Here is a 23,072-nt window from a genome sequence, read left to right as displayed (position 1 = left end):
ATTTTAGACTTAGACCTGTTCATGACTTAGATAAAATATATTAGATCCTTAATCGTTTTGTCATCAATAAGTTAAAACCCACTTAGGGGGCCTAGATGCACTTTCAGATCTGACGACCTCCAGAGCTGGTTTTCATGTTTGCACAGTGGGATGAGTTTGCATAGAAAATTTTGCCACCAAAGTTAGCACAAATGAGATCTTGTTTGCTCTTGTGAAGAGAAGCATGTCTTTTGCGCCTTTAGGGATCATAGGGAGAACGACCGCAGGGCATGTGGTGGAAGCTACCGGACTGACCCTCATGGAGTGTGTAGGCACACATGGCGTGAAGGAAGGGCCTCATCGTCCTCACTGTCGCTCGCACTAGTGTCGGCGGTGAGGTGGTGAGGAGGGGAGCGGCGAGGATGGTGATGAACTTGGGTGGCGTGCGGTGGAGATGGATGTGAGCGTGACCAGCATCCAAAGTGTTTGCAAGGGAGGGAGCGTGACAACGTAGCTTGGAACAACTGCAAAATAGGCCAAGGGCCACCCCTCCCTGCCCAAGGTACGTTTGGTTCACGGGTAAACGTAAAAGCCGATAAAAAAATGACAAACAAAGTGTAAACCGCTATAGCCAACTTTAGCTTAGAAAATGAAGTAATTTTATCTTTCTAAATTTTAAGTGTTTGAACAACTGTTGCTAATTTAGTTAAAATTGTTGAACTCTGATTGATGGGTAAGTTGTTTCTCTTGACATGTTGCGTATTGTTATCAATGTTTCTCCGTATTTAATAATTTAGTATATTATTTATTATGTCAAAAAATCTGTTGGCAAACTAAAAACAATTTACGAATATACTAATTTCAAAATTTGAAAACGACAACTTCATTGCAAGTTCACACTAGGTATATCACACCAGACACACAATCTTTAGAACATCTTCGACGATTTTTTTTATGAAAGGATTTTTTTTTCCTTCAACGTTATAACGGTTTTTCTTCCTAGTTTTCTTTACAAAGTGATTTCTAAGATATTTCTTTCATCCCGAGATTTTTTTAATGAATCCATTAAAAAAAAATGAAAGATGAGAAAAAAAAAATAAGAATTAAAAAATTAGAAAGAAAACGAAACAAAGAGAAAAATGATGGTTACAAAACCCAACCAAAAATGCAAAACGAAGGGAAAAAAACCCGCGCCTCCCAATCTTCTTCCAAAACCCTTACTCTGTCGGCGGCGATGGCGAAGTCGGCGGCGGCGCCGGAGACGGTGGGGCAGGCGGTGATCCCGCTCGTCAACAGTCTGCAGGACATCATCGCGCGGCTGGACGGCGACGACGCTGCCGGACTGGAGCTGCCGCAGGTGGCGGCGATCGGCGGGCAGAGCAGCGGCAAATCCAGCGTGCTGGAAGCGCTAGTGGGCCGCGACTTCCTCCCGCGGGGGCCCGACATCTGCACGCGCCGCCCCCTCGTGCTCCAGCTCGTGCGCCACTCGGCCCCCGAGGAGTGGGGGGAGTTCCTCCACGTCCCCGGCCGCCGATTCCTTGACTTCGAACAGATCAAGCGCGAGATCCAGGTCAGTGCCGTGCCGCTGTGGTTTCTGCAGCTTCGCTTTTTTGCTGCATTTCGGCGATGTGTTTGGTGAATTGCTTGGGGCTCGAGAGATCTATTTAGCTGAGAAAGGGTTGTTTGGGTACACATACAACCATTCTGAACTAATAGTTTCTATAATGTGCTGCTGGAGCAAACAATGTGCTGTTTTGATGCGTTTACACGTACCAGCATTAATATATGCCAATATTGTTGGTAAAAACTAACAATTTTTTTGGCTCAATTTTGCTTGGTTGATGTTTCTTTTAGTACTGCCTTTGGTGATATTACTGTTCCTTAGATTTCGTACACATTGTATGAATACTTTTTTCACTTTTAGCATAGGTTATGGTGAACTCGTGCATTTGCCTATGACTGTATGGTGGAAAAGATGACGACCATGTCAAAACTCGACAGTAATTTGTTTTTCGCTTAGCACCACATTGCAAATCACTTGAATGTTAGTATACATTCACATTGGACTGTAGATTTTCTTAATTACTATTTGCTCAGTTGCACTTGTTAGCCATTTATCTTCTCAAATGCCAAAGAGAATTGAACTTCACCGTGTGAGTGGGTCATAGAAAATAGAAGAATCCACCAGGCAACCCTATATGGAATGCTTTGGATAGTCTCTCATGTACTTGCATACCTATGACCTATCATATGCCGCGGAGGTTTAGCAAGGTTGAACACTTGGCGTTTGGTACTCAGGGAGTGTGCTTTTGCAGCTATGTGATGTGATTGCCTGCTTATTCGACGGGAAGTATATATAATGCGCTGGAAGTTAACCAATCTGCTGTCCAGTGCAACCATCTAACTTGCTTAGGCCATGGCATTTCGAACCAATCTCCAGCTCTTGGGAGCTCGCGCCTGCTCCAGGGAGTGCGGCAACCGGGAAAGGCCAGGGCCGGCGAGGTGGGTGAGCACAGAGGCTGGAGGACACGAGCTCCTCAGTCCCTATCGCCACTGTGCCGGTACTCCTCTCCTGGCTTCGGCCTCCGTGTCTGTGGATCCGTGCATACTGCATAGCACTTTTGGACAATGGTATTGGTGGCCTGGTGGGCTTGCTACATGCTAGTTGCAGCAGGCTATACACTTGGTTTCACCGTTGGACTGGTTAACTAGTACTCCCAGTGGGCTAGTGAGGCATGGGTATACCTGGTTCCTTAAAATTTTGTTTCGGGCAGGGTGGTCTGGAGCCCAGTTTCGCCTCCACTGGGCTCCTCCCCTTTGTTCAAAGTCTTTGTGTAATTGACCAGAAGGCTATGAACAGTTAAATTATTAACATTGTACTTTGTTCCTTCTGTTTTATTTATTCTACCCTTACAGTTACAGGACAGTCTTATTCAACTCTTATGGGACACCGTTAAGTCGTTTGTTTATCTTATTCTAATCTTTCCATTAGTACCACCTGTGGAACAATTTTTGAAAGACTTTTCTTGTATGCCTTGGTATGTTCTCACAGTATGAAAGAAATTGATTGCTTTCAGTTAGAAACGGACAAAGAAGCTGGAGATAACAAAGGGGTTTCTGAGAAACAAATTCGTCTGAAAATCTTTTCACCAAATGTCCTAGACATCACCTTGGTTGACCTCCCTGGTATAACAAGGGTGCCAGTTGGAGACCAGCCTAGTGATATTGAGTCAAGAATAAGAACAATGATCATGCAGTACATTAAGCATCCAAGCTGTATTATCTTGGCTGTCTCTCCAGCAAATGCAGATTTAGCTAATTCTGATGCGCTCCAACTGGCAAGGCTTGCTGATCCTGATGGTACTTAAGCACTCAAATAATGCATTTGATTACTAGTTCCTTTGTAGTGGACAGCTAGTTAAGTGTAAACCTGTAACTGCTTGCTGTTTTACTGGCAGGGTCTCGTACAATTGGTGTTATCACCAAGGTATTAATGTACTGTACACTGTTAATAATCTCTAGTCCTTTGATTACTTTATGATCACTTTGATAACCTCTTTCAATGTCTTTAGTTAGATATCATGGACAGGGGCACTGATGCTCGTAATTTTTTACTGGGAAATGTGATCCCACTCAAGCTTGGTTATGTAGGCGTCATAAATCGCAGCCAAGAGGTATTTTATCAGCCAAACCACAGGCCTTGATAGATTTGATTGTTAATTTGATTTTCCCCCCTTTGTAGTTAGTCTGTAGCCTGCCTACCCCAACTTGATTGGGACAAAAGGCTTTTTTGTTGTTGTAGTAGTTAGTTCTATAGCATATAATGCTATATTTTTGTCTGCAATCACAAGGAAACAATATTTAGAAATGATAATAAAACCCATGCATCTTCTATTGAAGTAATTCAGTTTCAAAGTATCTTGATTTTGTGTATATTGGAAGCCAAATCTGGAGATCATTGATCTTATGTTACCGACAAATTAAATTTCTGATATTGGCAATATTGGTTATACGCTATAACGTTTTGTTTAGGTTATGAACATGATCTTAGAAGCTGGGGTTTGGTACCTACTTAGGTATTATGAGTTCTTGCCACTGCTTTTCTAAAGTTTTAAGTTCTTACTTCTAACTAGCTGATTACAACAGGATATCAACTTTAACCGAAGCGTCAAAGATGCACTTGCTTTTGAGGAGAAGTTCTTCTCGTCTATACCTGTATGCCAATAACTTTTGAATTTTGTCTCTGCAATATTTTGTATATGGTGGATTGGACATATTTTCTTAATGAGTTTCTGTGCTATTAACAGGCTTATTATAATGGTCTTGCACATTGTTGTGGTGTTCCTCAGTTGGCCAAAAAGCTAAATACGGTATCGATATTAGCCTATTAAATATCTACTTGATATACTTTGCCTTTGTGTACCATGTTGTTGGCCTCCCTAGATTTTATCTGTCAATATCCTGAACAAACATTGAAAAACTCATGTTTCCTGGAAAGTTTTTCCCAAACTTTAACCTGATATAAAAGGAATTAGTTGCAATTAGCGCAGAATAATAATTCAAAGAAAGATTTTCATGCTTAAGTGAAACTTCCAAAGCTGTATGACAGCCACATTATCAAACACAGTAGAAAATGGCCCTATAAATAAAACTCTTGAAGCTTAGATTAGAATACTGATTATCACATAGCAATTAATGAATTTATTATGATGCTTGATTTTTTACTTTACGATTTCAAAGCCTTGAGACTGCAACATTTGCCCTTATGTGGTTATGCAGTATATACAGGCACCTTTGTTTATCCATCGATATTGTTTGTGATGTTTCCACAAATAATGTAGTATATTTGCTAACGATATTTTATCTGTGCAACTGATTACGTCCTATCATTGTCCTGTTTGCAGATTCTACTAAAGCACATCACAGATATGCTTCCAGGCTTGAAAACTCGCATCAATGCTCAGTTGGTAGCAGTTGCGAAGGAACATGCTGCCTATGGTGATACGGTAGAATCAATGGTAATCACATTGATATATACCTCCATACTTGTAAATTTGTAATACTTGCCACATGATGGATTGATGTGGAGCGCCAGAGATGAATTAACTGTATATACCTTTGCAGTTTGCTAGATGCCTTGACAAGAGAATTACTTATTACGAATATCATATGCCTTGTTCTTTCATTACCATAGTCTCATGCTCTTTCCTGGTTTTCTATCGTATTTCATGCACATGTTGGTTTGTGTTTTACTCCTTTTGTTACTTGAGTAAATTTTACAAAACTACACATATATGCTAGTAACAATCACACAATTTCCATTGTTACCTGGACACGGACACGGGTGTCGGAATCCGACTTGGATTTAGGTGTCGATTCGGCAAAGAAAATTTGGACAAGTGAAATGCAACTTGGAATCCGACTCGGATTCGGCAAAAAAAAAATTGGACACGAGTGTCCAGGTAACACTAACAATTTCACCTTTTCATAACATTTGAAGGAACTACACTCCCTTTGGTGTTCACCTCTTGATGTCATCTAACCGCCTGGTCCGACAGGGAAGACTCACACAGATCTACTTGGTCACTCCCTATTGTTTGCCTTGTCACTCAGGTCATGCCATGCAAGGTGAGGAGGCAAGCCGTGTGGAGTAGCGGTGTCCTGGCATGACTCAAGTTACATGGCAAGCCATGTGTAGTGATCTATAATAAGTCGATCCACATGAGTCTTATAAATGGGATTTGGCAGTCAGATGAGATCGCATATAACAGGATCTTAAAAGTATAGTTTTGTGATAAAGTCAAATTGGTGTATTTTCTTGAAATGGTTTTATGATAGTTTTCAGCACATTTGTGTAGTTTTGTGAAGTTTACTCTACTGACATTATTACCCTTTTAACCTTAGCTTTTTGATCTTGATGGGTGCAGGCTGGTCAGGGAGTCAAACTATTGAATATATTGAGAAAATATTGTGAAGGTGAAAAAGATTAATTTGTTCTGCCTTCATAACAACCTGAATTACAACATTTTGTTTTGTTTGTCCTCTTTTCTTTGAAATTAGAAATACATGTTTCTATTATGCTTATGTGATGTTCCACTGGCTGCAACAAACATTTGTCGTCCCATTGAATATTTAAAGAATTTTAAATATACTACTAGAAGTCATCTGTATTTTTTTTTCTAATCAGGAATCATTTGCTTGTTGTTCTTCCCATCGTGTAACTCTTTATATTACATGACATTGAAATTTGAGTCACTTGCTTATCTTGTAAGGTCGTTGCTCATCCAACATGATGTCTTCTTTCTATCTGCCAATTTAAATTTTATCAAAGCTATATTATTCTAACATTTTGTTGTTTTTCCTGTTTTCAGCTTTTTCTTCAATGGTGGAGGGAAAAAATAGAGTGTCAACAGATAAACTTTCTGGTGGAGCTAGGATTCACTACATTTTTCAGTCAATTTTTGTCAAGAGTCTGGAGGTTTGCAAAAGCAACAATTTTAAATTTTTAGCTAGCAAACATGTCCCAGTGTGAGAACGACTCACGAATCACTATTAAGAGCATGATGATGTAAATTCTAAAAAAATGGGTGCGAAATGGATATTGAAACAATATACTTTTACATAAAATTTCGAGTAAAACAAAATCACAATGGATGACAAATTTTTTCCTTTTTTATTTTAGTTTCTGATGTAACTTTGCTTTTTCTGTTTCCATATAGATCAAGTTAGGGTTTTAAGTTTTATATGATCAACAAAATAGTTGATGAGATATGCCCCTTTAGATACGAGCTGTGACTGGTGAGAAAGTTTTCCTGCAGTCCTGCCATAGAACAATTCTCTCTATAAGATGCATCATGTATCAATTATGCTGCAGGCAAAGAGCAGTTATGCTCTGGTCATAGTACCTTTTGGCTGCTAAGTCTGACTTTGTACCTCCCCTTATCACCATGCTCCTTGATAACAATATTGTGCAATGTCTCATAGAATAATACCTTCTGATATCCATCCAACAAATATAATACTTCTTTTCAGCTTTCACATTATTTTATATACGTTGCTGCGTGGCATCACAAACTACTTTACACTTTGTTTGGATAGATGGGGATATCCCTTTGGATGGGTTGGAAAAAATGAACCTATCAATCCGAATGGATTGTATCTTATCTCTATCCATGTTGCCGAGTGGCATCACAAACTACTTAATGCTTTGTTTGGATAGCTGGGGATATCCGTTTGGATGGGTTGGAAAAAATTAGCCTTGGATTGTATCTGATCTCTATCCATCCAACAAATCCTTTTGCATTTCCACCATTTCTTTAGCAAGAATACGCATAATCATTTTTATCAACCGCCTTGTCTGGTAGTTCAGTTGTTCGCAGCTCTTAATTATTTATGTATACTGGCAGGAAATCAACCCTTGCAAGAGTATTACTGATGAAGATATCCGCACAGCCATCCAGAATTCTGGCGGTCCAAAGGGTGCTATGTTTCTGCCAGAGGTTTAAGTTTGTAGCATAATCCTATCTTGTGAACATTTGGTATTTCTAATTAATGTTCTTTTTACCTAATTCCTTGGCATGCTCAGAACAATGTGTTTTTCTATTGAGTTTAGGTGCCATTTGAGATCCTTGTGCGAAAGCAGATAGGTCGTCTGCTCGATCCAAGTCTTCAGTGTGCACAATTTATCTATGACGAGTTAATCAAAGTATGCTCTCCTATATCTGTTATATACTTATATCCTATGAGCCTTTAATTAAACTATTTAAAATATCCTAATTGATGCAGATTAGCCATGGTTGCTTAACCAATGAGCTTCAGAAATTTCCAATTCTTAAAAAGCGGATGGGTGAAGTAGTTAGCAATTTTCTGAGAGATGGTCTTCGACCCGTGGAGACAATGATAACCCATATTATTGAAATGGAGGCAAGTGTTTACTTTCCTCAGTTCTGATCTTCCAATTGTAGGCAAACCATTAAGTTCTGATCTCTTTGTTTTCCCTTTTTTATTTTCTCTCTCTCTCTCTCTCTCTCTCTCACACACACACACACACACACACACAAACCCCCCACAGTCGGGGTATCCCTCGCTGTTTTCCTTTAAAAAAAAACGAAATTTGTTTGTCTGAGTGTTTTTCTCTTAATCGTATTATTCCAGCAAAAGGTAATCATTACCATCGGATTACTTTCACATAGAAAATTATTTTCCATCAAACATTATTTTATTGTACACTATTGGATATCCATATCCTTTTCAAAGTAGTTAGGTTAAGATTCTTTTATCACGAGTTTTGCTTTAACTGTGTTGAATCTCAGAGAATTGTGTTCTTTTCTTATAGTTTTTTTTTGGAAGATCTTCATTTGCCACTTCCAAGAAATAATTAGGTTTTTACGAGCTCAGAATCTGTCATGTGCATGATTATATCACCATCTCAATGCTGTTTAATTTTTTCATGTCTTGTACTGGTACCAATTGTGCTAGTTGCTAGTTAGTTGTTCGATTAGCTTCCTACTTCAATGGTGAACATATATTTCTTTTTTGTATTGAATTTCAGGGATGGCTACTTGCTAGTGAAATTTCATATACATATTAACGTGCCCCCCTGTTGGTTAACCTGCACTTGTGCATGTACCTACATTACATCTATATTTTTGTTTGTTTTCTTATGTTTTAGTGAGTAGTGACAAGTTTTGTACTCCTGTTACAGATGGATTATATAAATACTTCGCATCCAAGCTTTCTTGGAGGCAGCAAGGTTGTTGAGCTTGCTAAGCATGAAGTTCTACATTCCAAGACATCAACTTCACTATCGGCTCGTAAGGTACTTCCTTTTCCACCTCAGATTTTGTAATGCTGCATTTACTCATTAAAGAGAATAAAGGGAAAATCTAATGGGGCTGAATGCTGGAATCCTGAGCTTGTACCTTTGCAACCAATTTTTTTGCTGGAATCCTGGGTCGTAAGGTATCTCTAATATTAAGGAAATAGATTATTCTAACAATCTGATCTAAAGGATGTGCAACTAATAAGATATGGAATACCGTAACTTTTAAAGCCCAAAAGAAGAACTAGATCATGGAATGACTAATACAAGACTCATGCTAAAGAAAAAAAGGTTCCACATTGACTCTGATCTATGTTTGCTTTACTGCTTTGTAGAAATAACAGCCAGAAGGATTATGATTTCTTATTCTTCTCTTGTTCCTTCACTAGAACCTGCTGGGATTTCTTGGTATTAGCTGAAGGAGTAAATAAGCTCATTTATTTTTGTAGATCTCTTTTAGTATTTTTGGGCAGGTTGAATGCTTTTGTAAATGTACCATCTCCATTTAAAAAGGTGTCTAAAGAGTTTATCACTTTGGGATGCTGTCATATTTAGGTCCAGAGAAACAGATGCATCTTTGATTGAGTTCTTCCCAATAAGCACAGATGCAAGAGAATGCTTTTAAAGATATAATTTTGCTAAAGGAGAGAACCTTCAAGGAATTCCTGCCATTTCTACTTAACTGGACTTAGAGCAATATCCCTTTGTAACTCTTCTGTTTTTAGCTGTTTCAGTGGTCCTGTACATTCTGATAAACCCTTTCTTTTCTATTTTGAGTCCCGTGGACCTTTCGTACATAGTACCTTTATTCTCTAACATAATTTATTCAGTAGGGTCCTCATGTATCCTTATCTTAAGAAAAGGAATAACTAAAGGTAGCAACTCCTAACCTTTCCTTTTTGAGGGCAAATCAGCAACTCCTAAACTTGAGGGACAGATGAGGGTGTTTCCTTGAACGCAGAGTTGTGCCTGTTGCTGAGCGATACAGTATATATCGTGGTGCTGCAGTAGCGAACCTGCTACGGTGCCACGCCAGCCCAAGCCCTGGCCTTGACTAGGATGGAGGATAGTGAAATTGTTCAATCTATATAAGTTGGCCCAATTAGATTGAATAAATCTTGATTGTGTTGGGTCAATTATTTTGCACTTTCTGAACAAGATGCTGCTTAATTTTTATTTCAAACCATGTCACCACATACATGTAACATGTTACTAGTGTCATTTGGCATTGTCTCTACCCTGGAGACAAAAATATTGCTGCTTACCATTTGGCTCCCCTCACTGTAGGATGGTACTATTGTTGGTTCTGAGATACAATTAACAGCTGAAAGAAGTCAAAAGTCACGTGCTGTTTTTGCAAGAGATGCTACCAGAGGAGCAACATGTGAACAGGTTATCAGAATTTCAAATAATAATATTTTATTGTTTAAGTTTTTGGTATGAAGATATTAACAATTGTTTTACCTGACTTCTTTATGTCTTCCGTTTCGTCTTGATAGGGATTGCAGCCTGATATGGATGCAGGTAAATTGGTTCACCTGTAATTATGCTAATCACATGCTTCACCTGCATTTGTTTTGCTTTATGAATTTTACCATTGTGTATTTCTGCGTAACCATGATGTTGATCTGGGCTGCATTTAATTGATTGTTTATGTTCGTTCACTAGACATGCCAATGGTATTCTCTGTTTGGGCTTAGTGTTCTTTTTAAGTAGTATGGTTCGCTCTGGAGCCATTCTTTCCTAATGATTTAGATGTAATCATATTATAGGTCAATCAATTATGTAGTCTATGAATGCTAAGCACTATGTTCGGTACTCTGTGTGAGATTGAGTTTCCATTTCTTGGCGGCTTGGCCATTTAGTGATGGCATGCTGAGATCGTGAATTGTCTTCCTGCTGAAAATGGCCTAAACTGGATAGAGCTAATCTTGTGGATGACAGTATGGTGAAATCATGATCTGCACATTGCTGGATAGCCATTAACTAAATTATATCCATCCTATATCCTTATCTTTTCAATTTTCCTAATGCCTGAAAAAACAGCCAATTGCTTACTAGCTGTGTTTCTTTATCCATAAATGGAAATTGTCCAAAGCCCAAACATGAGTGTATTTGCTGTTCAGCACCATCTTGGTTTAACATGAGTTTCAATCAGTTACCAGTGGTACCTGGCAGTGGCAGCGGTAGTTGTTGTTCAGTCTTGTTTGCTTTATTCTCCCAACCAATGGAGATGAACAGATGGTCTTCGATCCTCTGGTTGCAATTTTTAACTATTCTTAAGAGCTTTTGCTCACTTGAAAGCTGCATGACGTGAATACACTTTGGTTGAGAAATTTAATTGGTCCATTTTAATCAGTGATGAGATTAGATTGGCCATGCAACTGTCTAATTTCTAGAACAATTAATTAAAAATGCACTCTGACTTACAACATGGTAACTGTAGTAAAAAGGCCCCCCCTCCCTTTCTTTCTGGTGCCACCATAGTGGCATAGTCTCATAGATGGTTAGTCTTTGATCCTTAAGTATGTTCATTCACAAGTAACTTGCTTTCCTCTTCTATAGTTGCAAACTACAGTATATAAATTAATTTGATTGTTGTAGCTCTTGATAAAGATATTTTTGGCTATTGTCTGACAGGTGGAACTCAGATGGGTAACTCACAGGTTGGTGGGATTTCATCAAGCCAATTAGTTCCACGAGTTCGCAGCCTAAATAACATGTACTCTAGCATTCAGCTAAAAGAGGTGAGAGTTTACTATCACCAAGTGAGCCTAGGAAGTTGGAATTCATCTTGTTTTAATATTTAACGTCTGATTTTTCTTCATGTTTGTACCAGCCACCCATTACCTTGAAGCCATCAGAAAACCAGACTGAGCAGGATGCAACAGAGGTAGCTATTGTGAAACTGTTGATCAAATCCTACTATGACATTGTCAGAAAAAGTATTGAGGATGCGATCCCGAAAGCTATAATGCACTTTCTGGTAAGTTTACCTTCCGTAATGCTGTGATATCTATAAAACTACTTTGGTGACCATGTACTTCTGGCTTTCTCATGTAGTTATTTGCTTTTTGTTTGCTCCAGTATTCATAGATGTTACATGTTCACACCTCCAATAAAAATGTTGAATTATTAATTCCTGTTGCCAAAGTATTAAATTGTGATTGTTGCACTGTCGTGGCAAGGTTTGGACAAAGCTATGGTAGCTGTTGTGCACAGCTTCTACTGTATATGGAAATAATCACAATTAATTTAATAAACTATAAAATAAAATAAACAAGAGAAACATAGTCCAATAAAAAAGTTTTTCTTTTTTTACACTAACTGATATTGCTTAGTCTCTTAAATATGGTGTACCATCCGTATCTTAAATTTAAAATAATCAATTTGAACTTGGTACATGATTATTTTCTTAACATGAGTTGATATCATTGAGCGAGAGAATGAGGAAAACATGAGGTGGCATAGGTGCAAATATGACGTTTTGGGGGCACAATGTTGTTTCTGAGGTCACGAAAAGCTATATAGGAGTTAGCTATTGAGGATATGGCCTGTTGCAGATACAACCAATGTATTGTACCTCAAACTGAATCTAAGGCATGGAAACTGACCACCTTCAATAGCATCTCACGTTACAACTGATTTTTTTTTTGTTACCAGTGAACATATTCTTGCGTCGACTAAGATATGTTTGCTAATTGTCATATATCCCAGCACTTTAGTCATTGTGCATGAAAACTAACGTTTGTTGATTATTGTTCAACTGGGATATAATCTTAGGTTTCTATGTATTGTTGACACTCTTGTTCGATGGATTTTTTTTTTGTCAGGTGAACCATACAAAGCGGGATCTCCACAACTTTTTAATTCGCAAACTATACAGGTGCATGAGTTGTTCTTTGGTTTTATAGTTTCTTATGAACAGTTTTCTTGAAGTGTTTTTTTTCCAACTTTTTACATAAGAATCATTCTGAAATGATGATCTGCTGTGCAGAGAGAACTTGCTCAATGAATTGATGAGGGAAACTGATGAAGTACTTATCAGACGGCAGCATATCCAAGAAACGCTTGAAGTTCTTGAACAGGCACATAGGGTATTTATATATTCTTAAATGTTCTCATTTTTATCTGTGCTCCAATCTTTTTGTTAGATAGAGTTCTTATCTATTACTAGAGTCCTTATCCTGTATTTATGTACTCTATATATTACCTTCATGGGCTACTATTGAATACAAGAGAAGGCACGGCTTGAGCGCCGGATCCAGTCGGGTCGGAGGTGCGTGCGGCGTGACGACCGACGGATCTAGCCGAGGTAGAAGCATGGATGGGCGGGGGAGCGCGGGAGGTCAGCGGACGGTCGGGTGCCGCGCAGGAGGCCGGGCGAACAACGGAGAGCAGTGCACGGGTGCACAGCAGGGAGCGGTGTCCGTGATCGGATCCAGCGACGGGTTGGCGCGGGAGGACGACGGCTGGGCACACGAGGGCAGCAGTCGATGGATCCAACCATGCACGAGGAAGCGGCGATGGAGGCATCGATGGCGGCACACCACGCCTCGGCAAGCTTGGGGTCTAGCGGGTGGTCTAGGAGGCTCCTTGAGGAGGCCGTGTGTGCGTACCCCCCCCCCCCCCGGAGGACGGATGCGACCTCCGCCGGTGGAAAAAGAGACTAGATCGGGACTAGGATAGAGAGGGAGAGCCGACGGTAGGAGAGAGCTGGCGGTGGAAATTACGAGGATGAGTTGCAGCGTCCGGGAGGAGAGAATGTCAGCCATATCATCGGCTAGCAAGGTGGTTCAAGCTGCTTGCAATTGCTATTTGGGCTGCTTGCTGGGCTTTGCTTTGGGCTTCATATCTTGCTATTTGGTCTTGCTACTGCACACCATTGGTTCTGCTCTTGTTGCTACCTGTGCTTGTCTGCCGCTAGTGAGCTGCTCTTCCTTCAGGGTATATCATAGCATCATGCTCATAATAGTTTGGTTGTGCTCACTACTAGCAACTACTGTTTGGGTGCGATGCTACGGTTTGCTAGTATATTGAGTCTCATGCTTGCTTCGTCGGTGTTTAGCTTTAGTCTTTGAATTCTGCTGTAGCCATCCAAGTTTCGGTCTTTTTTTGAGTTTGTCTATACTGTGCGAGTCCACATATTCCTTCGTCAATTAGTCGATTTCTTTCCTATTGTTATTGATGCAAGTTAGCTATCTAGATTTTTTCGTAGCATTAGTGACAACTTCTTTTGTTGTCTTGCAACTCATCATTGCTTTGTTCGCAATTCTTGATTTAGGGTGTCCTTGTGTCATCTTAGTCTTTCCGTACCTACAATGACAACTTTATTTATTGTCTTGCTACTTGTAGTTACTTTGTTGCGATTCTCGACCAAGGGCACTCATTTGTTGTCATCATGACAACTCTACTCGCGTGCTTTGCTATGCGCTTTTTTGGCTTGATTCGACATGATTACAAGCTATGTTACACGGATACGGATACGTGTATTGGTATCGCACCGATACTGATACGCGGATATGTCTTTTTTCCAAAAAACCCGATACGTGGATACGTTTCAATAATATTTTATTAAAAATAAGTAGCTGTCATTTGGGTCATCACCCTTAAGGAGTTACTTCCAGCCGACCTACAACCCTTCCCTTCTTCTCTTATTGATCGAATAACACATAAGAACATAGAAGAAACACAATCTCACGGATAGCAAATTGGAAAGTTCAGTAGACAGTAGCTCACACAATAAAACATAGAAGTTCAACATAGCAGATAGCAGGTTCTACTTAAGTTCTATTACATAACATAATAGCTAGGATAGTATCTTGCAAGTTCATCCAACTAGGCTTGTTCAGGATTTGCTTCAGCTTCATTTTCCCAAATATCAGCCTCCACATCTCCAAAAGACACGGCTTGCAATTCAGGCTCATCAAGGGAAATGTTAGCTACTTCAAGAATTCCTAAACCACTTAGAGATTCAAAAGAATCTCCTCCCACATCCCACATCCTTGATTCCCCTTTTTTGCAATCATCAGTCCTTCTTGAGAAATGTCTCAAATTTGAGTGCACATAGACCAAATCTTCAGCACGCTCTAGATTTAGGGCATTTCTTTTGACACTGTGAATGAAGCTATATGTACTTCAATTTCTCTCACAGCATGAAGATGAGGCTGGTTGGCTAACCAATTTGATGGCCAAATTCATCAATAAAGGAACAGACTATCCATGATTTGTCCACCAAGTCATGGAAGAAACAAACCATCTATCATGGAGGGAGTCAGGATCATTGAATTCTTCGGAACAACTAGAAAACCTTGCGTATTCTTCTTTCACTTGAGACAATTCTATTGGTATGCGGAAGTACTTCTTGAAGCATGTCATCCTTATTTTTGATACCTCTTTGTCATTGTGTGGAGGTACACGGCCAACACCTCCATCTAGCCACTGTTGGCTATAATATGTACAATATAAACATAGGCAAGTGAATTAGCAATTGAGCTATAAACATAAGCAAGACAGCAAGTGTTGATTATTACCTTGGGTTGAGTGAATGAGCCAAACAATGAAGTGGATTATTGCCTTTTGTCCACCTATCAACTAATATCTTATGAATAATCAAGTACAAGTCCGACTCCTCATCTGGTTGCTTTCCTTCCCATTGATATATCTCTTTCTTCACTTTCTCAATCATAGAATTCTATATCTCATAAACCAAGTGAAGACATGGTGTGTTAGTGTCCGTCACACGTATCATCTCATAGATAGGAGTAGGAATCTTAAGTATATACTCCACATTCCTCCACCAAACCTCACTCAATACCTTGTCATGGACAAGAGCTGCTGTTTGAGCATCATCTTTGTAAATGTCCCATGCCTCACTAATTACCATTTGCTTAAGAGGCATTTTTACCTCCACCATCCGTTTCAACATACACACAACTGATGCAAACCGTGTTTCAGCAATAGCTAGTAGCTTCAAATGGCTAAACTCATTGAACATAGAAAGCCGCATGCCATGGTTCATTATAAAATTCTTGATGATTTGGGCTTCACTTCTAATAACATGTATAAATTCAAGTTGTTTCCAAACAAATTCCTCCTCTTCATTCTTTGGGAGTTTTGGCTCATAAATACTTTTCAAAGCAAGATTGAGAGTATGCACAACACATGGTGTCCATAATATATTCTCATATTCAGCTTCTATAAGGAGACCCACACCTTTGCAATTTGCAGCATTGTCTGTGATGATTTGTACCACATTTTGACGACCCACTTCTTCAATAACAGACTTCAGCTTCTCAGCAATGTATTCTTTTGTCTTCACTTGCCCTTCACAATTATCAACCCTCAAGAACATAGGTGCCTTCTCAGAAACAGCAACAAAGTTGATGAGTGGTTGCCTCTGCGGATCTGACCATCCATCAGCGCAAATTGTCACTCCCTTCTCTGCCATGTGCTCTTTGAACTTTGCAATAGCATCTCAATGTGATCGCTTTCTTGCTTCAGAAGCGTAGTTCTAAGCTTGTTGTACCCGAGCATTTTATAACCCGCCAAGTTGCGGGTACAATCAAAGGAAATTGCTTGTTGAAAATATGGATTTCTTGCAAAATTGAAAGATATCCCTGTAAATTGATTAAAAACAGAATTAGCACAACTGCACAAGTAAAGAAAACTTAAAATTGCAACTTTATAATGATCAGTGCAATGCAATGAAAATGAATACCTCCAGAATAGAATGATCTAGCAATTAGAGCATCCAAGTGCTTGCGGTCCTCCATTGCCCAAGATTTCTCCAATGCACTTGTAGGTCCCCTCTTATTCGTGCTGCCACCATATGAAGAACCCGTAGTAGGCAAAGACACAGTTCTCTGTCTTGACCTTTCTACTAAGTCTTTGCACCTTTGAACATCTCCTCATTTGGTTAAGCAAATCTATTGACACCTTCGGACAAATACCCACTCCCTTTCCCTTCTTCTGCAGCAAGTGAGCTTCAACTCGAGTGTAGCTACTGAATCCTTCATATGGACAATACTTGCACTAACATCTAGTATTGCCCCCTTGCTCTAGGTCTCTCTAAAATGTGGATATGATCCCACAATGGAGCTCTAATATCTATCGATGTTGCAAAAGCACCAGCAACAGCATCACTACTTGAACCTTCGGTCGCCATCACGGTGATAACACTGAAACAGACAGCCACATCATGTTGGTAGCGGCAAGCCGGCAACTACTGCTAAGTGCTAAGCGCCTAAGGCAATCGGGAGGGGGAAAAGGGGAGGGGGAGAAGGAGAACTCACCGGTGGAGCTGGTCCTCACCGTCGCCGGTCACCGTTCGCGCCGCTGCTCCCGTGTGCCTGTCGCCTGGAACCGCGCGCGCTCCTGCGCGGCTGCGCCCGTGTGCCCGCCGCGGCTGCTCCCGCGCAGCTGCGCCCGTCCGTTGCGTATGCGCCTGTGCGCCGCGGCTACGCCTGTGCGTGCGCCGGCAGCCGCCCCCGTGCGTGGAGGAGGCGGAGCAGCTGCTGAGCGCCCGAGCGTGGAGGAGCCGCCGCTGCCGTGCGTGGAGGAGCCACCACACCGCGCTGGTCAACTTTTGTGCGCGAAACTGCTCCTGTGCGTTGGCCGGTTAGGTTAGGCCTTCATATGGGCTAGGCCATATCCGCAACGGCACCAATACGTACCGGCCCACGTATCCGTATTTTCTGTATTTATTTTCGAGCGGATACTCCATGGATACGTATCGGCCACATATCGGCCGTGTATCTGTATCCGATACGGTATCCGGTGCGGATACGGGACCGGACTGCAGTATCCGTGTTTCCGAGATTACAAGACTCCACTTTATGACGGTTTCGAAGAGACAATTTTTGGTTGTATTAGTATAAGTTTATTACTTAGTGTCACCTCTTTCAAATGCAATGCTATTGCATATGTTTTGTATTTGAAGGGGGTGTTAGATAGATTTCTTATCCTGTACTCCTCATTAGGGATGAAAGTGGTACAGAAAAATCCCGTCCTGTCCCGCAATTGTTTTCCATTTTTTCCTGATCGTTTTTGTTTTTTCGATTTTTACATGGGAACGGAACGAAAACTGGATGGTGACGTCTGGAAACAGGGCCGAAAATGGGTGAGGCCTCGTCGCGCCCGTTTTTGTGGAATCATGTTTTTATTCGGGATTTAGCCATTTCCATCCCGTTTTGAAGACACACATGCTTCATTTGTCAATGGCTCAATGCATTAGGCCCAACCCACCCAAGGAGCAGAGCAAGGAGTACCTCCCAAATGTCTCGCCTCCTCCCACGCCGCCACTTCTCTCCCCCAGCCATCACCTCCCTCAGCGAGCTCGCTTCCCTCCTCGCCACCGGGCGCTTCCACCGCTCAGTGGATCTCGCCAAGTCATTCCTCTCCTATCTCCCTGGTGCATTCGCTGTCGAGCTCTGCCGCGCCCTCGCTGCCAACCCTGCCGCCACTGCCGACACCTAGGACGACCCACGACCCCATTCCTTCCTCTGTGATGCTGCCTCTGCCCTTGTAGTAGCCTTCGCGCGCCTCTGCCTCCCCGACGACGTGCTCCGCCTTCTCTCCCTTCTCACCGGCGTGGGGGCCAACACAGGTGTGCGCGCGCCGATGCCTTTGCTCTCATCATGCAACCTTCTCCTAAAGTCCCTACTCTCCCTCGGCCACCACGCCGACGCGCGTGCCGCGTTCGACCTCCTCTTGGCATCAGGGGGCGCCTGGACACCTTCGCGTGGAACAAGGCCATTTAGGCTGCGTTGCCGCCGGCGACCTCAACAAGGCCGTTGGCATGCCACGTCGGATGGGTCGCGACGACATGCTGCTCCCTGACGCGTTCTTGTACAATGTGGTCATCATTGGGCTGTGGAGGGCCAGGAAGGGTGGTAACGCCCTGCAGGTGATTGATGAAATGATGGAGAGGAGCGTCGCGCCGAATTGGATCACCTACAACACAATGATTGATGGACACGTCAAGGGTGGGGACCTGGAGGCTGGTTTCAGGCTGTAGGATCGAATGCTACGTGATAGTCCAAGGCCGAATGTGATCACGCAGAATGTGGTTCTGTTAGTGTTGTGCCGCGCCGGAAGGACGGGTGATACAAGAACCTTGTTGAATGAGATGGCATCACAACGCATGTTGCCAGATGGTTTTACATAGAGCATTTTGTTTGATGGTCTCAATAACTGGAGACTCGTGGATCATGCTTTCCTTGTTTGGAGAGTCTTTGAAGAAGGGTGTCATGATTGGGGCTTACAGTTGCAGTATCTTCCTGAATGGTCTATGCAAAGATGGTAAGGTTTCAAAGGCAGAACAGGTATTGGAGATGTTGGTACACAGGACTGTCCCAATAAGAGTTATCAACAATACTCTAATCCAGATTGTTTTTCTTGAAATATGGCATCCTGTTGCCGGTTCCAATATCCATGTGAATGATTTGCATGTAAATAGGCATGGATGGCGCCAGAGTTATTACTCATATATTGTTATTTATGTTTATCTTGTTTTGAGAATTAGGTGTGGACAAATGTCAGTGTCAGTGACTCAGTAATTTATTTTTTGGAAGTGCGTGATTCATGTGTGATTTTGGGAGCTTCAAGTGTTCATCTGATGCATGAAAAAAGTGGTATGAGGTTCCACCTTCCCGATTTTAATCATCGGTTTCCATCCTGTATTGACATATATTCGTTCGGATCTGTTCGTTTTTGTATAACCGGCAATCCTGTGATCGTTTTTGTTTTTGGTTTTCCCGTTTTCATTTTCGTCCCGGTTGAGAAGATATGAAAGTGAAAACGGTTAGGATGTTTTCCCGACCGTTCCCGTCTGTTTTCATCCCTACTTCTCATGTACTCTATATATTACCTCTATGAGCTACTATTGAATACAAGTTGCTATTCCTAACACTTTTGGCATCTATATTTTTCAGACACTTGAGGAATTTCCCCTTGAAGCTGAAAAGATTGAAAAGGACTACAACCTAGCTGAATATGCAACAGGCCTGCCAAAGATCCGTGGACTCAACGATGACGACCCATATTGCATTTACACATCCTTCCCTAATCACTAGGATCCTGCATGATGCGTGGTGACGTCATATTCGTACCCAGATGCAAATGGAGGGCAGCTTTCCACATGATTTTGATTCAGTTCTCGAGGATTTTGAGCGATGAGCTTGAGTTTTGACCTGTAAATTCCGTTTGTTCTGCTAGCAAGCTATTTGCATCCTAGTCGAAAGCTACTTCTGGTAGAGCACCTTCATTACGTATTGCTGAAAATGCCAGGACCCACATAGAAGCATCGTGAATAAGGTTGTTGTGTAGCATATTCAACTAGCCCCAGCCCCCAGGTATCAATTTTGCGTTACCTCTGAGAATGAGAACAGTGTAACTCTAAGACGTATGGCATGCAATCTCGAAGTTGCAGAACTGTATCTAAGCCCATGCAGCATGTAAGAGGGATTAGGGATTACAGTTAGAATTCATGTAACTATGGTGAAAGATCAGTGACTCTAGAATTGGGTTTTTACTTTGATAATTAATATTAATATAGTTAATAGAACTAACATTGTTTCCTAGTGAGTTTAGACCACGTCCAAGGGATTCCTGTCGTGGTTGAAAATTTCATCGTGAAGGGATTTTTGTTCTCTTTAGCGCTCCAACGGTTTCTCTTCACGAAGGGATTCTCAGAGTCATTTCTTTCAAGACGCGATTCTCTCTCCTTTCCTTTCGCGATTTCTTTTGAAAGAAAACTGTTAAAGATAAGAGAAAATAAAGGGAATGTGAACAGGAAAAGGAATCGGGAAGAGAATGAAATGAAGGAAATATAGTTAGAGATGGTCTTAGTATCATGGATGTTATATGATTAACTTAGGGTTTCAAATACCTTAAATGGATGATTATTAAGGTCAAATAAAAGCTTTATGAAGATATAAACATATTATTTAGATAAGTGATTATAGTGTTTTTCATTTGTGTAGATAGGTTTTTTTTTTAGACATACTATAAAAAGGTTTGACTTTAGTAGCTTGCTCAATGTCTTTAGGTTAGTAACCTACTAGTAGCTGATGTACTTTAGAATTGGCTAGCTTAAGATGGATTGAATTGGAAATCTTCTCTATTATATAGTGGGACACCGTACCGCTGGACAGAGTTAGTCAAACCCACCGTATTGCTGGATAGAGAGTTTGTCAATGTGGTGCCCAAGTAGATAAGCCACCGTATCATATGGTGGGGGAGGTCACTGCATCATATGATGGTAGCACGAGATCATCGTACTGTTAGACATAGAGTTTGTGGCTTGAAGACCAGAGGTTCCCGTATTATAGGGTGGGTCACCATAACATACAAGGCAATGGTACCATAGTGCTAGTTACCGTATAAATGGCTAGTTTTTGGCAATTGGAAGGAGGCAATCCTACATGCGGTGATGGGAGTTTTTGCAACCCGAGCTTCAATGGCTAGTTTTTGGATATAAATAGACACATATTTATCTTGGAGAGTTTCATAGCCACCTGAGTTGAAGTTGAAGATTAAGGTAATTAACAAAATGTCAAAGATTTTATTAGTGCTAGTTTAGATCTAGTACACATCTAGCTAGGTGATTAGTCTAGTGTATGATTTTATTTATTTTATATGATGTACAGAATTTCAGGCCATACTTGACCCAGTTGGCCTCTGATCCAATTACTCACACGACCGCGTTGTGTGTGTCCTCTAATAATCTCTTATCTGCACAAAGTTAACTTGGACGTAGTTATGTCCAAGCGTAGAATTGCATTTTTTTTGGATGGGATGCCACTGTTTTTTCGACCTTCTCTAGACAAATACGGCTTAGCACATCGCTGAACTGAAGTAGGTCAGATGACCACATCGGGGGCAGTTTTCATGAATGTGTAATCACTTCTTTCCCAATGTCTCCAATCCCTATCTGCAAATCTATTTGGTTCTCTCCACAACTTCCTTTTTTACCCAAGTACTGCTAGTGACCCACTACTGACATGTAGATCACGCTAGATGGTAGTATAGATGTCCAGTAAGGGATGCGTTGGTGGCAGTAGGTAGCAATTTACCGGAGTGCGCTACTAGGTAGCAATTTGATCTCCCAGCCCAGGTAGCGTCAGGATGTTCAGAAGGACCCAATTGTTCGTCAGGTGTTCTCCTGGATCTCCATCGTGGCCTGGCTTGGAAAGAAGGCATTGGCATGAGGCCGGTGGGCACCGTGAGGAAATTTCCAGTCCATTCCAAAAAAACATACACATTGTGTTTGTTTTGTAGATTTTTAACTCAAAAAGTTATTGGAGCTGTATATTTATAGCTCTAATAATTTGTAGAGCCAATGTTATGGATATACCAAGGTGTTTGAGTGAGCCATCTTATTTTTATATTTTAAATTAAAAATATAAGATCAAACTACTTTATTTTCACCACCTTGTTAGGATCGTGATCCACCATACAATACTGTGACCATCATGACACATCGCAATATGAACCAAAATTTGATATCATCACGGTCCTGAGTGCCATGAGTTCATCCAACGGATTATGCGACTGTGTGAGTGCACACGTTTGCACAACATATATTCCATGAAATGTTGTAAACGTGTGAAGAACGCACATCCGAGCCGATCGTCTCCCTTGCATCTGATAGCGTTTCTCGCTAAAATCCCTTTGAATCAAGTGTAATATTATATGTTTTAAGTCATCCCACATCTTATTGCTGCATTCAATACATGGGCAGAGTACATGCTGTTTCTTCCTCTTCAACTTGTCTTCTTTGGCGGGTTTTACAAAAGCGGACACGCCATTGATATACTCTTGGTCATGTTTTGGTGCATCATACATTTATTCTCGATCTATATATAAATTTAGAAAAAATTAAGTTTTAATCATTTAATTATTTTTTAAATAATTAAACTATAAGTAATAAAAATAATTAAAATTCTGAAAAAATATAACTAAAATAATGTATATTTCATAGAACTGAGATGGAAAATTTCTTATCTAATAGCTACCTTTCCATATTCACCTTGTTAAATAAATATAAAATCCCAACATTCATGAACCTTCTTAAATTGGATCTAGGTATAAATCATAAATTGGAGCAAGATTTTGGATCTCTACAAGATGGTTAGATTCAAATGGATCTTTACCATGCACAGAGTTACATGCAAAATTGAAGCCCTAAATAGCTAGAAACATATGCATCTCATACAACTCCTAAACCCTAAGGAACTAACCATTCTAGATCTATGCATGCAATCAAGCT

At 40.8% G+C, this 23,072-nt stretch overlaps 2 pseudogenes; both read left to right on the top strand.

Moving 5' to 3' along the window:
• The first annotated feature begins 1,148 nt into the window (after positions 1-1,148).
• On the top strand, positions 1,149-20,366 carry LOC133924074 (dynamin-related protein 3A-like; annotated as a pseudogene).
• LOC133923461 (pentatricopeptide repeat-containing protein At5g12100, mitochondrial-like) lies at positions 17,946-19,433 on the top strand (annotated as a pseudogene).
• Positions 20,367-23,072: the final 2,706 nt, after the last annotated feature.

This window comes from Phragmites australis, chromosome 7 (genome assembly GCF_958298935.1).
Source record: "Phragmites australis chromosome 7, lpPhrAust1.1, whole genome shotgun sequence".
NCBI lineage: Eukaryota > Viridiplantae > Streptophyta > Magnoliopsida > Poales > Poaceae > Phragmites > Phragmites australis.
This window is presented reverse-complemented; position numbering and strand designations above follow the sequence as displayed.